The sequence below is a fragment of the Chaetura pelagica genome, unplaced genomic scaffold (assembly GCF_000747805.2).
Source record: "Chaetura pelagica isolate M959 unplaced genomic scaffold, ChaPel_1.0 scaffold135, whole genome shotgun sequence".
Taxonomy (NCBI): domain Eukaryota; kingdom Metazoa; phylum Chordata; class Aves; order Apodiformes; family Apodidae; genus Chaetura; species Chaetura pelagica.
Window position 1 is genome coordinate 5,249,297 of NW_009953649.1, and position 6,274 is coordinate 5,255,570.

Below are 6,274 nucleotides of genomic sequence, written 5' to 3' on the forward strand. Positions count from 1 at the left end.
AGACAGGGCACAGACCTGCAACAAATGAGTAGCAAGATGGGGCTACAGCATGAGATTAAGCTATTAAGCATTTTAATGCACTTAGTTTAGATCCATATGCTACACACACACACATAAACAGCAAAATGTATGTTGCAAAATCAACCATTCAAAGATGAAAATGCCAGAATGAAAATGATCTGTGCAAATTTACTGTCTCCTCCATGAGTCTTCATATATTACATAGGTTTTGGTTTACGTGGCTGCTCAGTTCTTGTTCTACAGATCCCTTCCTATATGCAGAGCAAAGACCTAGGAGGCCTCATTTATTAAGGTTTTTCAAAACTGTTTTATCTTCCTTGTTAAATATGTGTGGCAGCAAAACAAGCTAATATTTATTGCATATTGTTTAAACTTTCATGGGCATTTAAGTGGTACTGACTGTTACAGTGTCCAAGATTATTTTCACTGCTCATTTGTGAAATGAAGCCAGGGGCATGAGTCTAATCCTGCCAACTTGACCCTAAGTGGTGAGTTAACTTCCTTCACAGAATCACAGCATCACAAAACCTTAGGAATTGGAAGGGACCTCAAAAGATCATCTAGTCCAACCCCCCTGCCAGAGCAGGATGACCCAGAGCACATCACACAAGAATGTCCAGGCAGGTTTTATTAAATGAGAAATATTCAATATTATTATTAAATGAGAAATATTCAATATTATTATTAAATGAGAAATATTAAATAATACTTGGAGCAGCTGTTTCTCCTCAGCAGTTTACTACAGAAGGAGATATTTTCTCACAGCATTCTTTCAGAGAATTCTGCAAGTACAAATTAATGGATTTTGCTTGAGGCCACACAGATTGTCAGAGGTGGGTCAGGACACATATTCTGGTGTTCTTGACTTTCCATGTTGGTTGCTAAGTTTATGACAAAGTTCATTTGTTGATGGAAAGACTGCCTGTTTTTGAATGAGTCCCAACCATTGCTCCTATAATTGTGGTAATGCAGCAGGCCTGTGGTACCACCACTTATGCAAGGTTTGCAATGTCTGTAACTAGGAGGTAACAAAAGGATAAAGTTACATGTAAAAAGCTTATTTTTTTTCCATTCTCATTGTAGTAGGACATGAATGAACTGCATGGGATCTACAGCTATATGAGAAGATCAGGGTATGGAAGTCTCAGGGTTTCCAGAAATATTAAACCATATTTTGCAGAAGTGGTTTCTGACAAGCCATTCCTCTCTGCAGAGAGGGTTCACTAAGGCCACTTACCCAGTGATGCTGCATTTGTTGCTGGGTTTTTCTTCCACTGAGCAGTTTGCTAAAATGTTATCTATGTTTTTGAGTAATCTTCTGACCAGTTAAGTGCTTTTTATTTGTTTTCTTTCTGAAAAAAGTCAAAGAGTTTAAGAGGTTTTTTTATTCCTTCCTGTAAAAAGAAATGAAAAACTCTGTCTATGCTATAGAGTAGTATATATTCCAGGAAGCATATATAGGAGATAAAATCATACCTGCTATGTTGTATGCCTTCTTAATTCTACTCAATATCTATAGAATGCAATTTATTTCATCCCTATTAGGTAGTATAAGACAAAACTAATTCTGGGGAAAATGTTCAAAAGCACATAAATGGCAGAAAAGATGCAATTCTATTTTAACTTTTGGTTTCTTAGAGACTGCAATAAAGAGTGAAAAAAAGCTCTTTAAAAATGTATCCCATGTATTTTTTTTTAAATGTTATTGTCTAGCAATATAGTTTATATTCTGCCAATCACCATAGTAAAAGGAGTTCAACACAAAAGAAGCAAAATGTACTTCTAAAAATCCTCAATGAGATGTTAAACTAAGTAAGAAAATGTAAAGATGGGATTACGTGGCATTATTTCAAACACCTGCACTCACTGATGAAGTGCCATTATAATCCTCTCTGGAAAAGTGTTCCTATCCCCTCCTTGCCTATAAACTGGCCTCAGCCTGGAATCTGGCAGGCTGAAGATCAAGATAACTGAAAGCCACCTTTATATCTTTCTTCATCTCATCTTTCCCCCAAGTGTTACGTGCTTTGAAGCTGCCTGAAGTGAGAAGGTTGGTTCCATAATCCACGTATCATTAGGCCAACAAGAAAAAAAATTGACTGTAACCAGCTGTGACTTTAATGTCCTCCCTGGTGAGCTGGGAGTTGTGCTGCCTGTGTCCTAGGGATCTTCAGCTTCATCTCTCTGACTTTACACTTGCCAGTAGCTCTGTGAAAATTTAATGTAGCTGTGTAGGTTTTAGCCTAGCTTCCTTGCTGTCCGAATCTCTCTGTGCTGTTGTCTGTGAGTCCTCTTGTGGGAGCTTTTCAATATTAGCCAATTTCAACCACGTTTTGCCAAAGCAAAGAGATCTTGAAGATACTAAGTTTTTAAAATAGGTCACCAGTCAAGTACAGAAAACCTGTTAATACTCATACTGAGAAAAACTCCTTCATTTTTGGGGGGGCATCACAGCACCTAAAGACGCCACGGCAGGAGGCAATTCATGCTGCCATGGCCACATGTGTAGCAGTACCCTGTGCCAGTTAGTTTAACTCAAGCTCTTTGCACTGGGTTTGGCTGGTACAGACTTAATAGAAGCCTGTATGGTGCTGTGCTTTGGAATTGTCACTAAAACAGTGTTGGTAACACACCAGTGTTTTATCTGTTGCTGAACAGTGCTTGCATGTCATCAAGGCTTTCTATTTTTCCTATTTTACCTCCCCCAGTGAGTAGGTTCGGGGTGGGAAAGAGACTGGGAGGAGACAGAGCTGGGACAGCTGCCCCAAATTGACGAAGGTAATATTCTATGCCATATAGTATCATGCCCAGCAATAAAAACTCAGAGGCTGTTCTTCTAAAATAGTCGTTGCTTGGAAACTGGCTGGGCATCCATCTGCCTGTCGGAGCTGGTGAGTGATTGCTTTTGTATCACTGGTTTGTTTTGTTTCCCTTATTTGTATTTTTTTCTTTCCTTCAATTTTTTTTTTCTTTAATTTTCTTCAGTTATTAAACTGTCTTTATCTTCACCTCATCATGAGGTTTTTTTCTTGTTTTTGCTTTCCCTGCTGGGTGTGGATGTGTTTGGATGGGTATTTAGTTGCTGGCCAGGCCCATGCCTACACTCATCTATATCTACGTGAGATCTATCAATAGCAGCATAGGTGAACTTTGAGGATAAAGAACTGAAACACATTTGCAAACAAATAAGTTACCAAACTGGAGGCATCCAAGCCCATCACACTTCAAGATTCATCGAATTTATCAGATTTACAGTACTGCAAAGTAGTAAAAAAATGCTCTTGTAGCACTTGGAAAAATCATTTATAACAATACAAATGTGTACAAGGGAATTACTAAAGGATGTTCCTGTACTAGCTTTTTTTGCAGTAACTTCCTTGTATCTGGGGATGCACAGCAGCAGCCAGATAAGCACTGTATACATGCAGAAAATGAGAAAAATAATGTCAGCAAGAAAGTGTAGATGCCTCATAAATCAGAAATGCATCATTTGGAAACTAGGTGAAGAAGGCTTTTGGTGAGGTAGGCTGTCCTAGGGTGATTATGAATTGCCAGCATGACGTGTCTGTGAACAACCTGATCTGTCATGTGTCAGAAGGGTTTCCAATAGAGACACAGAGGCATGACTGCCACAGAAGGCAGCAGTGCAACCATGCCTGCCATCATGAGCAAAAGTCTATCACTTGAAAAAAAAGTGAAGTAAAATTGGAATAACTTGATTCTAAGATGTTTAGAGAAATGTTAATCCAAACTTTTAAGCTTGGCCTATTAAGCCTACTAAAACAAATGGAGTGGAAACAGGATTGCAGTCTGCTGCATCTGATCAGGGAACAAAGGGAACAAGAAACATAAACAGGAAAAAGAAACCTTAAGCTTACAAACAATGTTGGTATAATGATAAATCATTCTAAGGTGGCCAGTAATACCTTGGAATGAAAAGTTTTCTCATCATTAACAGTTGGAATCAGGTTCCAGAATCATCTTGCCATGAAAGCAAACGGGACTTAAACACTACTTGCTACAGCACACTGTAAATTTATGGAAAGCCTTACACAGCAAGGTGCCTGTGATGGTAGGCTGGACACAACAAACTAACAAGACTTTTCTACTCCTCAAATCTTAATATCATGAAAAGGAAAGAAATCACGTGGCATTAAGCATCAGGAAAATTTCCTGTTACGGAGATCTATCTGGTAATGCCACTGACTAGCTGGATTTGAGATAGTGACTGCATTGATAAGAAAAGCTTCTGGATCTCTCTCTCTTCCTGCAAACAATTAAGAAATTGAGTATTTCTCAATTTCTACAATGCTGTAGGAACATAAATAAAGGGACCTCATGAGATCATCGTATCTGTCAAGGCCTACTACTTGTAAAAATAGTGCTGTCTTCCATAGTGGGGTGAAGGTAATAAGAAACACTGTTTTTCTTTAGACCAAGCAGTGCTGCATAGTAGTAAGTGTACATCATGTAGCTGAGACTTGCTAAAGCTCTGCTAAGGCCTTTTACAATGTAATACAAATAAACACAACCAGCAAAATATTATGATTCATATATTGTTTGATGGCAATGTAACAAAAAAAAAGGACACTGAGTACATTCATTACAAAGGGATCTGGATAATGGACTTTTTTCTTGCTTTTCTTTTTTTCTTTTTAAAAAGCACACTTCCTGATTTAAAGTTTCTCAGGGCCAGATTTTTCCATACTGCTCAGCATTCAGAATTAGATAAAAAGTTTAAATTGTTCTCTTTTACATATGTGCACTACCTTTGCTTAGACACAGAAACAAGGGTTTGTTTTGTTTTTTTTTTTTCAAAGTACATCTGATGGTACCTTTGACAACCTGGCCTTTTTTGGATTTCTGAGTGGAAGCTCAGCATCCAACATCAAACTGCAGGTATTAGAGCAACCTGTACCCCAGTTCATCCAGATGATGATAGAGTTACATATGAGCAGTTGGACTGTCCCTGCCATCACTCATGACAGGGATCTAATGGAATTGGCCCTTCCTGAGGAGGGAAGTAGCTTATGTGTTTTCTAGACTGGCAAATGTCTTAAAAAAATACTGCAATATAATGACACATATAAATACGTGCATTTTCTCATCTACATCTTATTTTGTAAACTGCACTGGTTTACCAAGCTGGCATACTGTATTGGGTAGGTCTGTGGTATAGCTGTACTGGAACAGCATGAAAAGTAGGCTTTCTGTGTTGTAGACTTGGTTTTATGTTTTAATTTATTCAATTCTACCCTGAAGCTTACATAAAAAAAGAGGACTAAAAAAGAAATGCCACTGATTGTTTTTAATTTGTGCACAGTAAATGTCACACAGAAGAGATTTCTAGTTCAGGAGATTTCTGACCATGCAGGAGCTCATTGCTCGCATGGGTTTGAACCTTATGTCTCCTCTGTAAAATACAACAGAATGAGGCAATAGGAATAGCCTTGATCATTGTACTTCTGAAATAAAATAGGGACCTGAGTGATTGCAGCTTAGCTAATAAGCACCTTAATATTCGCAAAGCAAAGCCGGAATAATATTTTGGCATAGATTAGATTCAGTTACATCACTGCTAACACTTAGAAGCTCAAATGAGAATTGATTTCAGCTTCATTAAAGGGCTGATTTTAATGTAAATATCACAGTCCTTTTTGCCTTTGAGAAGCAGATTTAAAAAAAAAAAAGGCAAACTTGGCAGTTGTTTTAACACTGAGCACTTGAAAAATGTCAGTGTAGCTCTGTGAGGTACTTTGTTTTTTCTGGTTTTTAACTCTATCAGCTGTGGAACACATGGAGTTCAGCTATTCATTAAAAAAATTTCAAACCTGTTTACTATATTGTGATCTTTTTACTTTGGAAAAGAACAGTGCAGAGCTTTCCAGGTTTAGCTTCCAGGCATAAACAAACTCAGTTGGCTGAACCTATTCAGGAGCATTTGGCATCCATTCCAAGAAAAACATTATATTGGCCCAAACAGAAGTAATGTCTGAATACTATTTCATTTTGTTGATTGTTGCTTTTTATTTTAGCACTATCTTTTGATCATTGCTTGAGGCCTTCATTTAAACAGTTTTTGGCTTGGTGACCAGCAGATGAAGGTGGCAGGCTGTTGAGATTACTGTAGAAGAGACAGATAGTACAGTAATGTACCAAGTAAGAATGAGTGTGTATGTTACTTCAGCTGTACTTAACTAAAGATTTTTAAAACTCTTACATCAGTGCCTGATGGATTTTAACTTATGCTAAA